The sequence below is a fragment of the Pithys albifrons genome, chromosome 16, assembly GCF_047495875.1.
Source record: "Pithys albifrons albifrons isolate INPA30051 chromosome 16, PitAlb_v1, whole genome shotgun sequence".
NCBI lineage: Eukaryota > Metazoa > Chordata > Aves > Passeriformes > Thamnophilidae > Pithys > Pithys albifrons.
The window spans coordinates 14,825,361-14,848,674 of record NC_092473.1 but is presented as its reverse complement, the minus strand read 5'-3'; the positions used below and the strand labels follow the sequence as shown (position 1 = coordinate 14,848,674).

General features: G+C 46.7%; 1 protein-coding gene across 5 annotated transcripts in view; it reads right to left on the bottom strand.

Annotated features, from left to right (window-relative positions):
• Nucleotides 1–23,314, bottom strand: part of EPN2 (epsin 2) — a 61,879-nt gene that overhangs the window by 32,781 nt on the left and 5,784 nt on the right. For 2 of the 5 annotated variants that reach the window (XM_071570726.1, XM_071570730.1), the window contains exon 1: nt 15,823–15,939. The exons of 1 other annotated variant lie outside the window; for it this stretch is intronic. The gene's annotated coding sequence lies outside the window, so the exon portion shown is untranslated. Of the gene's footprint in view, nt 1–9,705; nt 9,813–15,822; nt 15,940–23,314 lie in introns of those variants that run through there. 2 more of the 5 variants (XM_071570727.1, XM_071570729.1) reach the window with 2 other exon arrangements.

The following is a 23,314-nucleotide window of genomic DNA, read 5'->3' as shown; positions in this document are numbered from 1 at the left end:
GCACTCAGCAATAGGACAAGGGGGCACGATGGGCTCAAGCTCTGCCAGGGGAAATTGAAGTTGGAGAGCAGAAAAAAATTCTTTGCAGAGAGAGTGCTCAGGGATTGGAACGGGCTGCCCAGAGAGGGGGTGGATTCCCCATCCCTGGAGGTTTTTCAGCTGAGCTTGGCTGTGGCACTGAGTGCCATGATCTGGTAAAGGGACTGGAGTTGGACCAAGGGTTGGACTTGATGATCTCAGAGGGCTTTTCCATCCCAATCCATTCTATGATTCTGTGGATGTGGCACTGAGTGAGAATCCACCATGTCTTGATCCAACCCCACTGTGATCACCAGCCCAGGGCACTCTGTGCCCTGGGCTGGTGATCACAGTGGGGTTGGATCAAGGGATGGACTTGCTGATCTCTGAGGTCTTTTCCAACCCAACTAATTCTGTGATCAGAGTGCACAAACAGGGGTTGAGGAGCAGGAAAGTGCCACCACCAGGACAGGCAGCACTACCTGGCCATGCTATTTTGGGTCCTGGCAAGCCAAAGGTGCTGCTGCTTTGACATCCACAGCTCCATCTGCCTTTCCAGTTGGAATTATTGCCAGCATGGGAAGAGCTGTGAGAGGGGCCAGACCTGTCAGAGCCCTGAGAGCACCACAACAATCCAGATCTGACCTGTTCCCAGATCTAATTTTAGGATTACAAGCTTTGACAACAGCTCTTTAAAAATAACACCTTCCTTCTAAGAGTCAAGTGTCACTGCCAGTGCCACCTGCACTTTGGGCACATCTCAGGTTATTTGTCCCACAGCCAGTGCAGTGAATAACAGAATACTGCAGAATTACAGAGCAGTGTGAGGTCAAGCCATTACTCACTGAACCAGAAATTCTAAATGCAAATTAATCCAACAGGGCAGTGAAAATACCTCCCCAGACTCTCCCAAGGAATTTGTTCTCCAGGGATTACCTGCTGGAATGAAAGCATTTGGTCAGTTATTCTCACAAATTGAGCAGAAAACTAAATCACCCAAGGTGTGCCTTGACTGAAAGGGAACAACCTGAAATAAATTCAGTTTACCAGGTGTATGTGAACAACATTTTCAACAGAATTAAGGATACAAGGAGACTCTTCCCTCCTTCAGTATTTCCATTTTGGAGGGGAGGAGGATATCCAATATTCTTGCCAGAGGATGTGTCATAGGATCAATTACTAATTAGGAAAGCCCAACCTTGTCACTTAGGCTGTTATGGGGTGACAGGCACCTGCTCAGGCCCTCCCAGATCAGCCTGAACACAGAAGGAACTGCAAACAACACAAACAAAAAAACTGCAAGACCACAACATGTCAGCTCCATTCCTTAAGCCCCAGTGTTTTCTTCCAGAACTAAATTTTTTAAAATTCACACTCATCTAGACCTGTGCTCGTGTATCAGGCTCCATATTTTGGGAAGGTACCTGCTACTTACAACTAATTACCTGATGATTCATTAACTGAATTCATTTGGCTCTGGGTTACTATGAGGCAAACGTCACCAAGTGCAGTTTCTCCAACCCACCCACACCCCACAGACCCAAAACCACATCAACAAACTCAGTAGGCCAAAGGCAAATGCTCATCATGACAGAGACTGGGGGGAAGAACAGTTTAACTCCCCATGTTACTACTGGTAAAAGCTTGAGGGACTAATTAATACTTTATACCATGAATTTCTAAGGGAAAGGATTGTTCAAGGTACAGGGCAGGATGCAGAGACACACCAGACCACTCTGCTTCAATCATACCTGTCCTTACATCCAAAACAACCATTTTTTCCAGTGTGCTGCTCACCTGCACAAACTACAAGCCTGAAAGGAAAATGGAGATTGATTTAATACCCTACTTACACTCATCAACATCCATTCATGGCATAAAATCTCAAGCACTTTCCCTCACAGCTCCCAGATTTGCACAATCATCTTGAAAAGTCAACACAATGTGTTAATTCACCTTTCAAAACCGGTGACAACATCAGAGTACTTTAAACCCTCAGAAATTAAACTCCTGAGATTAGAGATTAGGAAGGAATTCTGCCCTGGGAGGGTGGGCAGGCCCTGGCACAGGTTGGCAGAGCAGCTGTGGCTGCCCCATCCCTGGGAGTGTCCAAGGCCAGGTTGGACAGGGCTTGGAGCAACCTGGGCTGGTGGGAGGTGTCCCTGCCCATGGCAGGGGGTGGAAGGAGATGAGCTTTAAAATCCCTTCCAACTCAAACCACTCTGTAAGTCCATGTCTGATTAAGTTGCTATAAAATTGCAAAGCAGGAAACACAAATCCCAACCCCTGCATGCCCCGCGCAGGAGGAATGTTTTGGCCAAACCCCAGGGTTTTACACCAGGATTTGCTGCTCAGCAGTTGGGCTTGGAGAGGAACTGAGGACGTGGCTTCAGGTTACACGGGGCTCTGAGGGAGGCAGAGCCCTGCCCTGCCTGGAGATGTCGGGATGGACTCGCCCCATGAGCTGCTCCCACACCCCGGGACGCTGAGGGGACAGGCCGAGCTGGGGCTTCTCACAGAGCAGGTCACCCAACCAATTAATCCCAAGGCCACTCTAATTACTTGAAAGCACATCACAAATACGGGAAGTGCCAGTCACTTCAGCATTTCAACAGCCATCTCCAGTTACATGAGGCAGAGCTGCCCCTCAGAAGCTCAAACTGGTGGTGAAGTTCAAGAGGATGGTTTGGATTCGGGACCTGATTCCAGCCAGTCCTGGGCAAGGACTGCACATGGGGGCAGATTTCTGGGAAACCACCTTGGACTGCACTCATTCCATTCTGGACAGCCACAGGGAAGGTGGAAGTTTGGCCCTCTGCAATTTCGAATTTAACAAACATCACAAAACCTTGGCCCTGCCCCTTTTCCACACTGAGTTTAGCTCTGCCCTGGCAACACTACACCATCAGCTTTCCCTCCTACTCCTCCATTCCTTCTGATTTTTCACACTGTGCACACCACACACTTTCCAAAATGTTTTCCAAACAAACCTACTTCTCCCTCTTCTGTATCAGAGCTGCCTAATGTAGGATCATCACCCTGGCAGGAAAAGCAATTCCAGAGGAGAGGGCACATCCCTGCCAGAGGAGCCTGGAGCTGGACTCTCCTTAGCACAAAACAGAACTGAGGAATATGAAATCACACAAGAATAAGTCACTTTGGTCACCTTGTGAGCTGCCCCAGTTCCTGGTGCTGAGCTGCATCTAAAGCTCAGCTTTGAGGGAAGTGAATCACTGAAAGATTGAAAAAAAGAAATTGGCACATTTGACAGAGATTTCTCCTCATTATGCAACTTTCAACTTAACAATTCCTTTATTCACTCACTAAGAAGAATTATCCATTTTCACAAATGCAAAGGTTTGCTACTATTTTTATTATTACTATTAGTATTATTGTTGCTGTTATTATTGTTGTTATTATTACTATTGTTGTTGTTGTTATTATTATTTTGTTGATTTTTAGGGAATTAGGGGAAAATCTGACTATTATTATCATTGTTATTGTTATTATTATTATTATTTGATTTTTAGGGCATTAGGGAAAAATCTGGCTATTATTATTATTATTATTATTATTATTATTATTATTATTATTTTATTGATTTTTAGGGAATTAGGGGAAAATCTTACTATTATCATTGTTATTATTGTTATTATTATTATTATTATTTGATTTTTAGGGAATTAGGGAAAAATCTGGCTATTATTATTATTGTTATTATTATTATTATTATTATTATTATTATTATATTGTAGTTGTTGTTAATTTGTTGATTTTTGGGGAATTAAGGGAAAATCTTGCTATTATTATCATTGTTATTATCGTTATTGTTATTATTATTATTTGATTTTTAGGAAATTAGGGAAAAAATCTGATTGTTGTTATTGTTATTATTATTATTATTGTTTTGTTGATTTTTAGGAAATTAGGGAAAAATCTGATGATGATTATGATTATGATTATGATGATGATGATGATAATGATGATGATGATGATTATTATTATTATTATTATTATTATATTGTTGTTGTTATTTTGTTGATTTTTAGGGAATTAGGGGAAAATCTGACTATTATTATCATTGTTATTGTTATTGTTGTTATTATAATTATTACTATTATTATTACTATTATTATTATTTGATTTTTAGGGAATTAGGAAAAAATCTGGCTATTATTACTATTATTAATAATAATAACAATATTATTAATATTATTAATATTAATATTATTATGTCGATTTTTAGGGAACTGGGGAAAAAAAACCTGGCATGAAGGTGCCCGTGGATCCCACATTCTCCTCTGCAGATATACAGAAATTTTCAGCTGTCAGCAGAACAATTCCTCAAGTTTTCTGACTCTGTTCTGTAGCACTAAAATTCTACCTACTCTTTTATCTATTCTGGATTTTTAGACGGGAAATTATTTGAGTGGGAGTCAAGTTGCTCCTTTCAAAGAGGATGACAAAGACTCGTTACCCAAAAGCATCTGTGCCTGTTCCATCATTAAAGGTCATTTTCTTCCACTCAGCTCTTGCAGAGAACAAACATGTCATGCCCTGTCCTCAGAATTCTGGATGTCTTGGTAGGAATCCACATGGAGAGGACAAAACCCACCTCTGGCATTTCCAAATTATGGAAATTTGGATTATGGTTTGGGAAATATTAAACAAAATGCAGGTAAATCCCCTGTGCAGTCCAGTCCAGTCCTGCTGTACCTCCCAGAGCTGCTCTGGAGATTATTCTTCTAACCACTTTTCATGCAACTCATTAAAAACATTCTCTCTTTAGAGTCAGAAACAGAACATGAAAGTGGCTTTAAAACTTACCCACCCCATTGTCTAAGCTTTTCTTTCAAGAGCTTTCCATCTAGTCCAGATGCACAGAAGAAACTCCAGCCCATTAACATCCATCAGGGAGCAGTAATGAATTCATCAATACTCTACAAGGCACTGAATCATTTAGGAACTACAGCAAGGAGGGCTCCCACAACCTGCTCACACCTCCCTGAAGAGGGAAAAATGAATGTATTAAGGTCACCCTCAATTCTGTCATCCCTCTTGACAGGGTTGGTGGGGCCTCTCCCAGCCAGCATTTCCCAGCAATCAAACCCTGCCTGGCACTGCCACCCCTGGACTCACCTTCCTCTGCCAAACCACCTGCAAAACCTTTGATTCCTCTGCCTGCTGTGAATGACCAAGGCAAATATATTAAGCTTTAAACCAAGTTTTTAATTGGCAAAGAAAAAAACCCCAACAAAACCCCCTCATTGTTACAGTGTCACACACTTGACTCTGGTTTCATTTTGTTGCCTATTTACAGAGCTGTGGAGGGACAAAGTTCTTCTTCCTAAGAGTGGTAAGTTCTACCAAAATCAGCCACTCTTGAGAGAAAATAATTATCAAGTAACATGAAAGCTACCAAAAAAAAAGCCCAAACCTGTGGTTGGGAATATAACAGGGAAAAGGGATGGGAAGAAACCTTACTATGGAGTGCAACAGTATTAAATTACTGTTCTCATAACAGAGAAAGGAAAAGGAATTTCTCCTTAAATATATAAATCAGTCTTAATAATACCAACAAAACTGGAAACCCCTCTGCTTGCTCTGCCTTGCCCAGGTATGCCAAGGCCAGTCAGCTCTACCTCGCTGCAGTTTCCAGTGCTGGAAGTACCTTGCCCTTGTGTTTACACTCAGTTCTAATGAATTCTACTCTAATTAAGTGCAAGAATAAAGAGGGGTTTGTTAAGGTAGCCCTTATAAACCAAGCAGAGTTAACCCAGCTCTCGATGCCTTTGCTTCCTTAACACAGATGATGTTTTAGAACACAAACACTCACACATGTGTCTACATATCCTCAACCCCCACGGCTTAATTCAATTAATACTATTACATCTTTAATGCTTGGCATCAAAGGCTTTTTTTTTTTAATTTTTAATAGCTCTCATAGGTTAGCACAAATGTTTTAAGTCTTTCTGCTGTATTTTAAATAAACTCCTCTTTTCTTGCCACTTTGATGTTGCTTTCTGACAAAGCCACACTCTTGGTTTGTGTGGAACGATGGCATTAAAAGCTCCCAAAGATATTTAATCACCGAGCTGCAACCAGGGAGGTTTTTTTCTTCCTCTCACCTGCCCCCTGGGCTGGGAGTTGGCACCAGAATCGCTTCCATCAAAACAGGGTAGGGGCCCACGAGAGAGGATGGGCTGGAGGGAGGGACATTTGCATCTGCTGAGCAGGGAAGGGGCAGGCAGGGCTTCGTTTCTCTGCCCTGGGTTCCCATGAGAGGAGAAAATGCCAAATTCACCACATTTCAGTAAAATAGGAGTTTTGATAAAAGACTAGTTGGGCTTGATGGCAGCGTAAGCCTCGTGGCATTGAAAGGCAAATCTGTTTCACAGGTTTGATGGGCACTGATTTGTGGTTTTAATTCTCCTCTTCTACTACTTCAATTACCACAAGACCCTTCCCTTGCTCAGTTTCTACATTTTGAATTTGTGAGACAAGAGACAAAGCTCTGCCAGCTCATTTCAGGCCTTTCAATAAAGCATAAACTAAAAAAAGATAAATAAAAAAGAAGCAGACTTTCCTCCTCCTTTAAAGTTTATTTTTCTTCTGAGTAGGAAAAAGAAATTCCTTCTTAAAATAAAACTAAAAATCAGCATTTCCAGGGACAGGAAAGGCACTATGGTGTTATACACACTATCCAAGCTGACACATGCACACACACACAAAAAAAAAGATTAAAAATCTGGCTATAAGCCAAAGCATCCAGACACACTTTGTGTGGCACATCCATAACAAAAGTATTCCTGTATTCAGGATGTTCAGGGGTGTTTCCTGCATTTCCACCTGGAGAGACAGTAAAAAAGCAGGTGCTGTGCTTGGCCTGGACTGTCAGTCAGTCCCAGATCAGCAGATCCCTCACACCTTCCAAGGGCAGGACCTGCTCACACACTTGGTGCAATCCAGATTATCACCTGCAGAATGGAAACCCCTTAGAAAGGAAATTAAAAACAGAATAATGGAGAGAACCTACAAACAGAGAAGAGCAACGAGGCTGGAGAAGGGACTGGAGCACAAGTGCTGTGGGGAGAGGCTGAGGGAGCTGGGGGTGTTCAGCCTGGAGAAGAGGAGGCTCAGAGGTGACCTCAGCACTGTCTGGAACTGCCTGAAGGGAAGTTCTGGCCAGCTGGGGGTTGGTCTCTTCTCCCAGGCACTCAGCAATAGGACAAGGGGGCACGATGGGCTCAAGCTCTGCCAGGGGAAATTGGAGATCAGGAAAAAAATTCTTTGCAGAGAGAGTGCTCAGGGATTGGAATGGGTGGATTCTCTGTCCCTGGAGGTGTTTAAGAGGAGACTGGATGTGGCACTGAGTGAGAATCCACCACGTCTTGATCCAACCCCACTGTGATCACCAGCCCAGGGCACTCCATCATCACAGTGGGGTTGGATCAAGGGTTGGATTGATGATCTCGGAGGTCTCTTCCAACCCAGCTGATTCTGGGATTCTGTGATCCCTTCAGGACAGCTTTCTGTCCTGTTTTCCCTGGCTGTTGGATGCACAAGCCACTGAAGCACCTTCAGAGGGCACTAATTGGGCTCCTCTGCAGTGCTGAGCTGCAGATGGGAGTGTGGATGTCTCCAGAACTCTGCCTGTGACAGGCCTTGCTTGGCCACCCCCTGCCTGAAGGGAAGTTCTGGCCAGGTGGGGGTTGGTCTCTTCTCCCAGGCACTCAGCAACAGGACAAGGGGGCACGATGGGCTCAAGCTCTGCCAGGGGAAATTGAAGTTGGAGAGCAGGAAAAAATTCTTTGCAGAGAGAGTGCTCAGGCATTGGAATGGGCTGCCCAGAGAGGGGGTGGATTCCCCATCCCTGGAGGTTTTTCAACTGAGCTTGGCCGTGGCACTGAGTGCCATGATCTGGTAAAGGGACTGGAGTTGGACCAAGGGTTGGACTTGGGCCAACTCAGAGGGCTTTTCCAACCCAATCCATTCTATGATTCTGTGGATGTGGCACTGAGTGAGAATCCACCACATCTTGATCCAACCCTACTGTGATCACCAGCCCAGGGCACAGAGTGCCCTGGGCTGGTGATCACAGTGGGGTTGGATCAAGGGTTGGACTTGCTGATCTGGGATGTCTTTTCCAACACAACCCATTCTATGATTCCATGAAAACTCTCCCACTGTTCTTCACCTCCTCAGCCTCCAAGAAAAGCAGAGCACTTCCCAATCCTGCACATCCTCAGCCATCCCTGACCCTTAAAGCCAATGGAAATACCCAAAGAGGCCTCGTATGTTCCTCCCATCATGAAATTAAACACACACTGACACTGCTGGTTGGCAGAGAGACACCAAAACACCAGTTCTGCCCTGCAGAGTGTTCAAAGCAGCAGGCTGGGGCAAAAGGAGATTATTCCCTAGGTAGTCAAACATAAAAAGGAGCCAGACATTTCAGTCTGTCTCAGTGTCTCACAAAGGGGGCAGCGATTTGTAAAGTTTAAACACAACACTTAAGCAGTTTTGCAGCCTGAAAATCCTTTGATGATCTACCTCAGTGCTTCTCTGCAACAAACCAGTTTAAAAGTGATTTTGCTGTACTGAAGCTTTTATACTTCAGCTTCTCTGGAAGTTAAGAATTCTGAAAGCCAAGAAAAACCAATTATAAACATTCTGGTATTTTACTTCCTTATTAAATCTTCCCAAGAGAACCAGTAAACATATAAACATAAATATCTTCCAGAGGAGTCACCCAAGTACCAGGAAAATCTTCAGAAAGCAGCTGTTTGGCTGAAACAGGATTAAAAAAAATGGGCTGCCCAATCACAGTCTGACACAAGGAATTTTCCTGTTTTTCTGAGCAGCAGGTAGAAATGTCTGCCTTTAAAATATACATAAGTTGTTGAGAGATTCTCAAAAATTACAATATTAAATATTGATTTCTCATCTGCATTTGCTCATGTTAAGGAAAGTACTCAGTGTCACCTATGCTGTTTATCTCAGAGCATTCCAACAGAGGAATTATCTTTACTTTCTGAGAAACTCTTCTAAATTGGTAGAGACAAAGTTTAACTTAATGAACTCTGCTCAACAACAGCAGCAAAAAAATAGTAACACTTCTCACTGGTAATAAGCATTCCAAGCCCTTGAAAGGAAAAATAAAATCACTGCAAGTACCATAACATTACCAGAAGCAATCAAACCCCTGCAATAAGGCAGGATGGGCTCAGAAGGCAAATATTTCCTTAGCTACAAGAGCAGAGGTGAGTTTGTGCTTTCAAATGGTCATTAGAGAATGAGGTTTTTATCAGATAATTAAATACCTGGGCAGGAGCATTTTAAAGATTTGCCAGATCTTCCCTGGGTGTGAATATTGCTGGTCATGCACAATTCAGGAACCTCTAAACAGACATGACCAGTCACATTCCAGCAAGGTCACAAAATGGTAGGGTGTTTCAGTGATTAATTAGCTAAGTGAATAATTAAAAACATTAAAGTCCAGTTTTTCAGATGATAATTGAAGTGCTTTCCTTTACACACACCACGTGGCAGAGCATGTTCTGCTTGACCATCCAGGAGAGAACAGGCATGTTAGAACAGTTCCAAACACAACTGCAGGATAAGGATTAATTAAAGATCTGAAATTCTGGCTGATTTCATAGGTTAGAGCAAACATCTCTGCCTTACTGCTGTTGTCACAAGGCTCATCCCTGTCCAAACAGAGCTGAAAGTCAGGAGAAAAGCAGCTTCAGCAGCAACTGGGGCAACAGATTTGGCTGAAGAAATCCTCATTACTAAAAGGAAAAATAAATAAATAAAAATTAGGAGAATGACAAAACCAAGATGCTGTTTGGGGCCTGCTCACCCAGCCAGAAACACACACCAGGAACCTCTTGGGAACAGAATTCCCACCCACAAGGAAAGCTGTTGGAGGGATTCCTTCATGCCTGTGTCTCAGGGGAGGAAGTCACCTTTAAAAATACCTTTCCATGAGGACTATCAGAGTGGATCTATCAGGTATTTCAGTGGGGTTTGCCCCACAGAGGTCTGGTCTGTACAGCCCTTACACCAGTGAGCAACTCATGCAGTGAGTCCCAGGGGAGTCAGAACTGTTTGGAAAGAAGGAGCTTTGCCAACCTCAGGTTGCACAATCAGGGAACAGAAAAGTACAACAAAACCAGGGAGGGGGATAAATTGCAACTGACAAAAACTACAGTCAAGAAACAGCCGGTGGCAGATTGTTATTTAAGTACAAGGAAGTGATTTAAACAGGAGTTGTAATAAGATTATACGATTCTCTATTAAGAGTCTTAAAATGTCTTTGTTCTAACAAAGCTCTGAAAAGACCATTGCCCTTGCAAAGGTTCAGAAACTTCTAAATTGATGTAAGTCTAGAAATTAATGTGATTTCAAAGAATAAAGAAGAAAATGTAAAAGAAGATCCCAGACATCATTAGTGCCCTGTCCCTGTGCTGGCAGTTTTTTCTAGCAGGGATACAACACGAATTTTGGAGCATTTCTTGGTGGCAAAACTCAGACCCAAACAGAGCAGGGAGCTCACTCTGCCCAGGTTTGTGCTTGTAAATAATGAAAACTCCCAGGCTGATGTTAGAAGACATCACATTATGTAAGTGACATCTCCAGGAGGGCAGCAAAGTCTCTCTGAGGTTACACAGAGGGAGATTAAGTCACTGTCTGGCTGCTGAATTCCAGCCATGACCCCCAGACTGCACTGGGGATCTTTAAGGAGCCAGTTCTGAAACAACAGCCCCAAAAACTGGCCATAATTCTGAAAACTAAGCAAAGCAAGGGAGCCTTCAGATGCCAGCAGGGTGGACACAAAGCATCTCCAGGTAAGGTGCCTGGCCTGGTTTTAAACTGAACTTTGAACTTTCAAAAATAGTTTTATTACTGAATTTGTTGTTCACCGAGTGCTGCACTATGAGCATAAACCAGCAAATGATTCACAGATTAATATTTTACTGTAAGGGACAGGAACAGAAGTTTCCACTGAAAAAGAAAATCCATCAAGACATTGGGTCTAAAGGTGATCAAATCCATGTCACAGGAAACACAACCAGTGGAGGGAGGAACCAGGACTGGTACTCAAATAAGCACTAAAACAGATGCACACACGTGCAAAGTACAACCAGTGATGAGTCAGGAAAGGAGGAGGAGAAAGAGAAACGTCTTCTCCTGCCTGGACCACCCTCCAAACCCCTCCTGCTCCTCAAGACCTGTACATTTAGTTTTTATTATACAGAGACGTGACAAGACCCAGCAACTGCAAACAACATGAATAAAACAGCACAGAGGAAAGGCAGGAGCAGCAGAAATGAGGAAGGAACTGCAGAGCTCCCATGCACAAATTCCAGCTAATTATTTCAGACAGCTCAGGGTGCCCTACTCCTGATGGCAGAAGGAGAATTATTACTTGGAAACAATTTGTATGTATGAGGACAACAAACCATACTGTGTCTGAGATTCCTCACAACTTCACCCAGCCACCTGCAGCACAAACACAGATAAGCTGAGCCTCCAAGGCCAGGCTGCACCCAGGCCTGGGCTGGGACTGGTTGTACCCAGTCCCAGAGGCAGAACCAGCTGCACTCCCACTGCCAGTGGGGACCTGTTTGTGCCTGAGCTCCGGAATCCCCACCTGGGAAGAGCTGGATTTTGCAAGTCAAGGCACTGTGAGCAGCCCAGGCCTGACCTTGGACAGAAGCTCAAGGCACTTATAGAGGCATTTATGTTATACCAGCCCTGGGTGATATGAAACAGAGACACACACTCATTAACAATTAATGCAATCCAGGGTAGTGGTTCTGAGATCACTTCAAGTTCAATTTTTGTAATAATACCAAAAAAATGAGCTAAAAATTAGCTCTACAGAAGAAAAGCAGCTCACTGGCATAAAGATGCAAAGCTGTATTTCAGTGTAAAAACACAACAGTGAGTTACAAACCGAAGTCTGCAAACCTCTCCAGTGTCCAGTGACACTCAACCAACACACCCAAAACACTTTTATACTGATTTTCTAATTAGTATAACCATTCACACAAACACCACTCTTAGATATTTACAAGCATTTAGCTTCTGGTGGTAACTGAACAAGTGTACTACAGTTTGCAGGAACTCCAGCTTGGTGATTCAAGCCACTGTCTCCTCAAAAACTGCCTACGACCTCCAGTTACCTACAAACTGCACCTCAGAACTGAGTCAACTGGTTTGTCTTTATCAGTGGTTTGGAGAATTGTCACACAACCAACCAACCCTGAATCTGGGAACCAAAGACAAAACTGTTATTTGCAAAATGATAAATAGGGAATAGCAGTTTTTCTGTAGCTTCCCACCTGTTGCACCACCCACCAAGAGGCTCCACCACTGAGGTCCAGACCCATCCTGGAGTTCAAGGTGTCTGAAGTGACTGACACAGAACCACTCTGAATTCTTCTCCCCTCACAGAACAGCAAATCAACCCTGTAACAGCCACCTAAACTGACTCACTCCGACTTTCTGTGGTCTGTTTTCCAGCACACACCAGTCTGTGCCCAACCTGGGCCACACCAGCACCAGCAGCCCCACGATGAAATTCCAAAGGCAGCATCCATGTTGTTCTCCTCCACGGAGCCTCCTGCCTTCCCAATGAGCAGCCAGGCTCCTGCAAAGCACAAAAACCTGCTGTTCTTTGAAGCACTTAGGCCAGCAGGATGCTGGGACGTTCTGATATTTCCCCTGCACGGATCAGAGTGAGGCAAAGTGGGAAAGGAACATTTCCAGGTGTTCCTACAAACCAGACCCCTTTCATTTGCCATCAGCACCATCCCCAGGGACAGCTTAGCACTCTGCAAACGTGGCACTGCAACACTGGGAAGGGGCTTCCTGAGCACCAGTCATTAAATAAAGATATTACAGGAACTTATATTCTTCCAGACCAAGCAAAACTGATAGTCATTTCCCCATCCTACATATGAGACCTTAGAAAAGCACCATCAGGAATATCCTGACTACTCTGTAATGTGTTTCTCCTAAAACTGATTATCATTTAATGATTTCTCTCTCAAAAAAAAAAAAACCCAAACCAACCACGAAAACAAAACACTGATTTCTGTATCGAGAGAGACTACCAGCATTTTATGAAGTAACAAATTAGGCCTTTGGCATTTCCCAGAAGTGATCCAAGATTTGAGGCTTCTTAAAAGCTCCAAGTTTGAAAGCAATCAAATGGCTGACAGCTGGAACAAAATTAGCATGATTAATCAGTTATGTAAATAATGATGTGGTCAGTCCAAGCTGAATTCATTTCTGCTCTCTGCATTATACTGGACATCAGAAGATGTTTGCAAACTCGTCATTAAAAGTGACTGGAGGATTAATGAAGGTGAAAAGCAACATGAGCATCACCAGCCAGGCCATTGGACAGCCAGGGGTGTTCTTTGGTCCTCAACAGGAGCACCAGGGAACTCACAGACAGGACTTTCTCAGCACAAATACTGCCCAACACAACCCAGCTCCTACAGAGGGAACAGGTCCATCAGTTTTTCTAAAGAGAGAAGTCCATGGAAAGATGGAGAAAGATGGAGAGAGACAATTTGCAAGAGCATGGTGTGAGAGGACAAGGGGGAATGGCTTCACATGGACAGAGAGCAGGGTTAGATGGGATATCAGGAGGGAATCCTCCCCTGGGAGGGTGGGCAGGCCCTGGCACAGAAGCTGTGGCTGCTCCGTCCCTGGGAGTGTCCAAGGCCAGACTGGACAGGGCTTGGAGCACCCTGGGCTGGTGGGAGGTGTCCCTGCCCATGGCAGGGGGTGGAACAAGATGGGCTTTAATGCCCCTTCCAATCCAAACAATTCCATGATAATCCCATGGCATTACATTTCATAGAATCACAGAATCATAGAATGGATTGGGTTGGAAAAGACCTCCGAGATCATCAAGTCCAACCCTTGGTCCAACTCCAGTCCCTTTACCAGATCATGGCACTCAGTGCCACGGCCAAGCTCAGATGAAAAACCTCCAGGGATGGGGAATCCACCCCCTCTCTGGGCAGCCCATTCCAATGCCTGAGCACTCTCTCTGCAAAGAATTTTTTCCTGCTCTCCAACTTCAATTTCCCCTGGCAGAGCTTGAGCCCATCGTGCCTCCTTGTCCTATTGCTGAGTGCCTGGGAGAAGAGACCAACCCCCACCTGGCCAGAACTTCCCTTCAGGCAGTTCCAGACAGTGCTGAGGTCACAGTGATTTCATTTCTTAAAGGCTGATATTAATTTTCACTCCTCAGTACATGTAAAAGTGAAGCTGCAGTGCCTGAGAACACTCGGGATGTCACAGAGTCACTTCATGGCAAGGAGGAAGTTCCAATCAGCACCCCCAAGTCAAACTTCCTCCAGTGTAACCCACAATCAGTTCAGCCTTATCACAATCTGCCTCCAGGAATGCACACTCATGGGTCATTTGGACTTGATAAATTTCGATAAAAAAGTTAAATATTTAATATAGGCAAGATTAGCTCTGAAATTCTGTCAAGCTGCTTTACCATTACTTCGAGTTTATAAAGGAAAATTTATCAAAAGTTTTGATTCTTCCCCAATAAAACACTATATTTGAGTTTGTTCAAAAGTAACAAATCTGAGAATCAGCCAAGACAAACATATTTAGGAGTAATTCCTAAACAGGCTGCATTTTGCTAACGGTATCATTACAATATATTTATATTTCTAATCAGAAATCCCTGTAACATCCCACATTCCACATCCCAACAATACAATTTCCTATGACCTTGTGTCTCACAAAACACAGCAACACACAGGAATTATGCAAGAGTTCTGTATTACCATAAAACAGGTATTTCAGTGGAGAGAATAATAAAACTTAATCTCATGGCCTGATTTACATTTGGAACTCTCAGACTCCACAGCCCAGAAGATCTGCAACACCTTCCCAAACTGAACTGGTCTTTAGACCTCCTGTTGAAAATGGATGTGCACGGGGATAATTCAGGGTGTTTTCTCAGCAGATAAGCACAAGAAATGTGTCCAATTGCTGTAAATTTTAAATCTCACTTGGCTTTTGAGATCAGTGCCGATACCACACTGGGGAAGGGGGAGGGAACACACCCATAAAACTGAGACCAAACGCTACCAGTGTTAAAGCCTTGTGGCTTTAAAAACATTTTAATATTTGCATTAAAGCCGTAGGGCTTTAAAATAGGGACCTTCCATAGCGGGCAGCCTGTGATAATTAATTACTGTTCAATACATTTCACAGCAATAATGCTCAATATAACACAGCTCGCTGATTACCCGACCCCAATCTGTGGCACCACAGGTACTGCAGGTAAAGAAAAAATTAAATATATATATATATATATATATATATATGGATATAGATATATCGCAGAATTGCTAGGGTTGGAAGGCACCTCCGGAGACCATCTAGTACCCCCCTACATAAAACAGAGCTTTAAAATCATTAAAAGCATTATTACAACACCTCTCAAAAGGCGATTTTACTGAGATTAGAATAAAACAAGCCCGCACCCCGCCTCGATGGAGGCGCCCGGGGCCGGGCTGGGGCCCCGCCGGGAGCGCCCCGGGCCCATCCCGAGCCAGGCCCAGCCCCGGCCAGAGGGGACCCGGCCCCGCCACCGCCACCCACCCACCCACCGGCGACAACAAAGGCCGCGGAGACCCCCGGGGGCCGTTCCCGCGCCCGGCCCGCGGCGGATGGCGGAGGGTGCCGGGGGGTCCCGGCGCTCCCGCTGCCGCCGCCCGGCGCCCCCGCCCCGCCGCCGGCCCCGCTGACCTGCAGTGCCGCTGAGCCGGGCCCGGCGGCCGCGGCTGCGCTTGACACCCACACGCACCAGCCAACATGGCGGCGGCGGCCGCGGGAGGCGGCGGAGGAGGCGGAACCGGCGCCGCGCGCGGCCCTGAGGGCGGGGGAGACAGAGAGAGAGAGAGCGGCGGGCCCCGCCTGCGCTGCCGCCTGCTCTGGTTCCCTCCCTCCTTTCCTGGTTCCTTCCCTCCCTCCTTCCCTCCCTCCTTCCCTCCCTCCTTCCCTCCCTCCTTTCCTGATTCCCTCTCTCTCTCCATCCTTCCCTCTTTCCCTCCCGCCTCTCCTCCTTCCCTCCTTCCTTCCCTCTTTCCCTCCCTCCTGTCCTCCTTCCCTCCCTCCTTTCCTGATTCCCTCTCTCTCTCCATCCTTCCCTCTTGTCTGCCTTCTCTCTCTCTCCTTCCCTCCCTCCTTTACTGCTTCCTTCTCTCTTTCCCTCCCTCCTTCCCTCCCTTCCTCCTTCCTTCCCTCCCTTCCTCCTTCCTTCCCTCCCTCCCTCCTTCCTTCCCTTCCTCCTTCCTTTCCTTCCTTCCCTCCCTCCTTCCTTCCCTCCCTCCTTCCCTCCCTCCCTCCTTCCTTCCCTCCCTCCTTCCTTCCCTCCCTCCTTCCTTCCCTCCCTCCTTCCTTCCTTCCCTCCCTCCTTCCTTCCTTCCCTCCCTCCCTCCCTCCTTCCCTCCCTCCTTCCTTCCCTCCCTCCCTCTTTCCTTCCCTCCCTCCCTCTTTCCTTCCCTCCCTCCCTCTTTCCTTCCCTCCCTCCCTCTTTCCTTCCCTCCCTCCCTCCCTCTTTCCTTCCCTCCCTCCCTCCCTCCTTTCTTCCCTCCCTCCCTCCCTCCTTTCTTCCCTCCTTCCCTCCCTCTTTCCTACCCTCCCTCCCTCCCTCCTTCCTTCCCTCCCTCCCTCTCTCCCCCCTCGCTCAGGGCCCCTCGCAGCCACACAGAGAGCAGGGTGGGCTCTCCCGCAGGGCACAGCCCCGGGAGAGGGTCCATGGCTGACCCTGATGGAAGGAGGCCTGGAGAGCCCCTCCCTGCTCACAGACCCCCCTCAGGGCTCCCCAGGTTTAAGGGCTAGGGGTCTCCCCTAAAACAGGGTCAAATAATGGAAAAATAGTGCCTATCAGTAGAAAATAACCACATTTATGGATCACAGAACACTTCAAAGGGAGTCCATGGCTGCCCTTGAGGGAAGGAGGCTTAGAGAGCCTACTCAGGGCTCTCTGGATTTCAGGGCTAGGGATGCCCCCTAAAACAGGGTCAAATAATGGAAAAATATCCTCTAACACTACAAAATAACCACAGTTATGGATCAGAGAACACTTCAGAGAGGGTCCATGGCTGCCCCTGAGGGAAGGAGGCTTGGGGAGGCCTCTCAGGGCTCCCCAGGTTTCAGGGTTTTGAATCCCCCCTAAAACAGGGTCAAATAATGGAAAAACAGCAACTATCAGTACAAAATAACCACTTTCATGGATCAGGGAACACTTTAGAGAGGTTCACGGCTGCCCTTGATGGAAGGAGAAGGTCTGGGGAGCCCCATCTCCCAGGGGAAGCAGGTTCCAAAGGCAGGGATCCCCCAACAATCAGGGTCCGACATGGGCTGGCAGCTCCTAGAGCAGATCAGGGACTCAATTATTGGTTAGAAAGGACCAACAAGGTCACAGAGTCCAACCCATGACCCATCCCCACCTTGTCAACTAGACCAAAGCACCAAGTGCCACATCCCATCTTTCCTTAAACACCTCCAGGTGACTCCACCATCTCCCTGGGCATCCCAATCCAAGATTTAAACACCTTTCCCATGAAGAAATTTCTCCTGATGTCCAACCTGAGCTTACCCTGGTGCAGTTCCCATTGCCTCAGGCAGCAAACTGCATTGTCCCCACTCCTGCCAAAGACATCAGTAGAAAATAACCCCATTTATGGATCAAGGGACACTTTGTGGACCAGGGACAGAGCTCTTGAGTCCCCACTTGGGGCAATGACGGGGAGCTCGGTGGGGACACGGAGGGACAAACGCAGCGGGAGGAGCCGGGTGGGTCGGAGCACACGTCCTTCCCCTCCAGGGATAATGACTAAACCTGTGTCCGGCACGGCGAGCTGGAGCAGCTCAGCTGACCCATTGTAATGCTCCCGGAATATATTTGTTCCCACCGTAAAGCTGCGAGACAATTCCAGGAAATGGGATGTTGCTGCTCGGGACACGGTCGGGGTTGGTCAGGGCAGGGGAGGAGCTGGCTCTGTTTGGATCACAGCTGGCTCTGGTAGTGCTGGTGGTTATTTAAAACCCAAATTCCTGAGGAGTCCTGACTTACTAAAGCATAACAAAACAATGGAAAGGTGGGGCAAAATCCAGTTTTTGAGGTATTGCTTTAAAGGGAAAGGAAGGTCAGGCTGAGCACTGCAAACTATCGAATCCCAGAATGGTTTGGGTTGGAAGAGACTGTAAAGTTCATCTTGTTCCAACCCTTGCCATGGGCAGGGACACCTTCCACTGGACCAGGTTGCTCCAAACCCCGTCCAACCTGGCCTTGAGCACTTCCAGGGATGAGGCAGCCATCACTTACAGCCCAGCCCTTTTTTCCAAGGAGTCAGTATCAAATCTGCCACGGATTTGAGGTTTAAATTCAGAAGAACGGGGACTGCAGTGAAACAGGGATTGAGCTGCAGTAAAAGCAACTTGTTTAGAAATGCTGCGAGTTCCAATGCCTTGAACACCATCTGGGAGCTGGGGAGCTCCGAACCTTCTGCAGCGAGCTGCGATGCTGGCTTAGCTCTTAACCTTGAGCTAGGAGAGGTAGCCAGAATTAAATTCTGGGTGAAAAATGTAAGGGATCTGCACACATCTGATGCTATCAGCAGGAGCTGAAAGAATACTTCCCCCTTTTCTTCTTTAGAAGGAAAGAGCAGTGATGGAAACCCAATGTTTCTGTGCACATTCATTAATCCTAATGATCAGGTGCTGACAGCTCTAAAGAAGGGGAAGAAAGCTCTTAGTTAAAACAAAATGGGAAGAACAAGATTGTTCCTGCTGCCTTCTCTCCTGCCTGTCTTCCTTCCAGGTCTGGGCAGACAGCTCTCTGAAGCAGGAGGCGGCTTCCTGACCATTCCCAGCTCTATCCCTGGTCTCTGTCTACAGTGTGTGAATCAGCAAACCCAGGGTAAAAAGAGCTCCTGCAGCTGGCACACCTCTACCAGCACACCATTTTCTATCAACCAGATCAAGCCACTCAGTGTGAGCAAAACAAGCTGGCCAAGTAAAATTACACCTTTTTTTATTATTCTCTGGGTTCCTGCTACACCGGGCAGGTACCAGAGTGGCATAACTGCACCAGCAGAGGTTTTTCCAGGCTGCAAAGGGATGGTCCTTTCTGGTGGTCCCCTGAGAGAAAGGACTCATGGCAGTGGATCTGTAGCCCTTGCTTTATGTTAGTAAGGTCACTGCATTTGTCCTGTGATTTTAAAACCAGGAGCTGGTGTAGGAACTTCCCACTTTGGAGGGAGCTGTACCACACCTTGGATATTGACCCAAGCCACTCTCAAATCCTTCCCAGCCCACAAGGTTTCAGCTGCGTTGACAGAACCAGAGTTCAAGGCCATGATTTGCTGGAAGGGTTCGGCACCAGGAGCCGATTGCTGCGGCACCACCCTGATAACCAGCACAGCAATCCACTGGCAGAAGGCAGATCACAGAACCTCGGAATATCCAGAGGTGGAAATGACCCACAAGGATCATCAAGTCCAACTCCTGGCCCCACACAGGACAACCAGAATCGGGAGGGACACCTTTCACTAGATCAGGTTGCCCAGAGAAGCTGTGGCTGCCCCATCTCTGGAAGTGTCCAGGGCCAGGTTGGATGGGGCTTGGAGCAACCTGGGATAGTGGAAGGTGTCCCTGCCCATGGTAGGGGAGTTGGAACAAGATGGTCTTTGAGATTCCTTCCAACCCAAATCATTCTGTGATTCTAACAATCCCACCATGTTCCTGGGAGCATTGTCCAAATGCTCCTTGAGACCTGTCAGGCTTGAGACCACTGCCCTGAAGAGCCTGTTCAGTGCCCAATCACCCTCTGGGTGAAGAACCTTTTCCTAATATCCAGCCTAAACCTCCTCTGATACAGTTTCAGATCCTGCCACTGGTCACCAGAAAGAAGATGGTGGCAGTGAACCCAGTGGGTGGTAGTGGAGAGGCTGTTGCATGGCAAGGAATAGTAGGATGAGGAGCAGGAGGATAAGGAGCAGTGTTGCAGAGGGCTGTCTGGTATGCAAGAGGCTGTCCCAGTGAAGATGAGGAAGGCACATCCTCCCCCAGCTCTGCCCAGCTCCCGCTGCCCCCCCAACTAACCCGGGGAACAGCAGCTGCCAGGAAGCCACAGCAGGGCCTGTTCCACAGCCATAAAGGGAATATCGCCCACACGGCAACTACGAGGGGCTGAGCACACCACTAATTAGCTAATGAGTTTGTTCCAAATGTCTGGCCACCCTGTGAGCGACAAGAGGGACGGCACTTGAAAAGCACCCAGCAATGCCCAGCGCGTTGGTCCCTCGGCGCTGACCCCAGCCCCGCATTAACAAATAGGTCACAAACGGCGGTGCTTTACAGTGATCTAATCCCCCGGCCATATGGCAGCTGCCCGAAAAAACACCGGGGAAACACTGCACAGAGAACGCCCAAAAGCTCTGCAAAAATCCCGAGGAAAACTTGATAAATATATCCCTGCAGTTTGAAATTTGATTTCCTCGCTCTATTGTTTCTCATTTCCTGAGAGCTGGTTTGGTGGATCACAATTTCTGCTTCTGTCTCCAGTGCTTGTAAGCAAACAGGGCTGAATCTCATTATCCTGATGCACGGCTCTGGCTGGGTGCAATGTGATCTCTAAATCACAGTCATTTTGCTCCATTACTGATCTTCCCTCCCACTCCTCACCTACAGGTCTTCAGAGCAATCAATTCAAAAATAGAAATGAGCAGCATCTAATGAAGGTGTGCTTAATGTTCAGCACTTTAGTCTGTATTAAATAGCCCGGGAAGAACCTGCCTCATGTCTTGGGAGGTTGGGCACACTCCACTCACACCAACTCCAGTGGGAGCTGGAGTGGCTCAGCCTTCCTGGGAAGCCACATGTTCCACATGGGGGAAATGGGGACTTAAGTCTTTAAGTGCCCAATTTGGGAAAATCTGCTAATTAAATAGTCTGGGCAAACACAATCATTATTGTCCTTAGAGCCAATGCAGCGAGATGTTTCCCAACAAGCACAGACCCTCCTCGGAATTTTCTGAGCTGTCTGCACATTGCTGACAGTGATAGAGGATATATTCAGATTATACAACTTGATGTTCACCCCGGGTTATTCCCTCCTGGATTCATGAATATTTCATTGAAATATGCAAAGTCTGAGTTACAGTCTTGTCTGCTTCAATTAGACACATGGATCCACGGGGTCTGCAGCCCTACCACGTTTACAGGATTCATCTACAAGGCAAGGAGAACAAAAATAACAGTTGAGGTCTCATCATTTTCAGCCTGGTTTCTTCCAACATGTTTAAATAAATGTAGTGAACAGGGAGAAATCAGAAAGGTGCTGAGTGAGAGAGAGTAGAGCCCAGTGAGTTCAGCTGGAATTGGCCCAAGTTGAATCAGAACAGAGCAGGAGGGGTTTCATTTCATTTACGATGCAGACAAACTTGTAGAACTGTTTCCAATGCAAATGTTCCTTTTGACAAGTTCAAAATTAATACACCTCTAATATGGGTATTCAAAACAGACCTTTTCTGAACACGCTGGCACATTCATGAAAAGAGGAGAGGGAATGCAAGCCCAGCACATTCTGGTTTTCTCCAAATGAATGTGCTCTGACATTGCAAGCGGCAGTGACGTTGGAAACGTGCTTAGTTCTGGTAATTACTAAGTGTTGTGTTTCTTTAGAACTGGAGCCGTTCTCAGCTGTGGGCACCTTCCCTCATTCCTTCCTCCTGACTGCTCCGTAGGTGCAGTTTCTCCCATGCCACAGCAAGAAGCCAAGGCTGCTGCACTGCTTACATTAAATCCCTCTAAAGCCTCAGGGTGAAATTCCACAAGTTTTAATTGACCTAAGTCGGGGTGTTGTGGTTCCTGCCCTTCCTCCACCACCCCTTCCCATTCCCTCCCTACCACCAACACCAGCTTATACCACCTGTGGTGAAGACTAATCACTTTTGGGGGGGAGTGTTGCTTCTCAGCCAGTCCAGCTCCCTGAACCAGCTCCCCAGAGGGTCAGATGAGCACCCACATGAGCAGAAAGAAGGAGATGGGACCATGCAAGGCCTCACTGACTGGTGAGGGGGGTGTTTTTCTTGTCTTATTGGATCCAATGAGCACATTTGACCTGAAGAGCCTGGATTTGCTCCTTGTTTCCAGGCTGGGATTACTCACCCATTAGGACCATCTGGGTAGTTTTGTGTTTCAGATTCAGGCCCGGTGAAGTTGGGCTCATTTAGTGTCACACCATCTGGCTCCCCAAAGCAAGTCACCAAAGCTCCTGCTGGAGGACAAGTATTCCATTACAGCTGGGACACTTTGTTCTATCCCTCTTGGCTTTCTCCTTGTCATGACAAGAGGACTTCCTGCCAGGATGGAGCTGATGGACAATATCACTCAGAGTTCCTCCTCGTCATTCCTGCAGCCACCCAAAGAATGTCACCCAAGGAGTCAGACCTCCTTTTTGCCCCAGGCCCATCCTCAGACTGATAGAGGCTTCACCATAAGAGCCAAACTGCAGGATGACCTGTGTTGTTGCACAAGGATCTCACGTGGCAGGGATTACCCTCACTCCTCCCAGCTGTTTCTTGAGGGGAAACCACCCTATGGGGTTCAGTCTCTGGAACTTGGGTCTCCTCCTGGTGGGACAGGAATTTTGGCTGGTTCTATCTGGATGGAGAAGGTGGCAAAAGACTTTGTACACTGACAGTGGGAAGTGATGTGTACCTCCAACCAGGCAGCCAGGACACGCTACACTCCAGCTCTAGGAGTTCCACACTTAAGCACAAAAATCCAGAAAATCACCTCCTTGCCCACAGGAGGCAGGTGCAGTGATTCATCCACCACCTACTTGGGGTTAACCAGGGGGACCAAGACTGAAACCAGCTTTACTGCAGCCCAGTTGTGGTGCTCACCACTGGGAGCTGAGCTGCACAGCCACTTTTAGCTCAAATTTCAGAGCAGTGCTCTCAGACACAGAGGCAAAGCTGGGACCCCCAAAGCAAACCCAGTACTGGAAGCTGCAGGTATTTGGGGCTGTCTTTTAGACCAACACATTGGAGCAGTGCTGCCACATCCCTGGGTGCCCATCACTGATTATTCCAGCTGAAAAGCTGGAAGTTGGGCAGATGAAAACTAAGGGCTGTCCATTTGGTTTGTGTTTGCACAGCACCCAGCCAGCCCTTAATTACTTGGCCCAATTTCTAGGTTTCTGATTCCCACTTCTGCAAGAAACTTC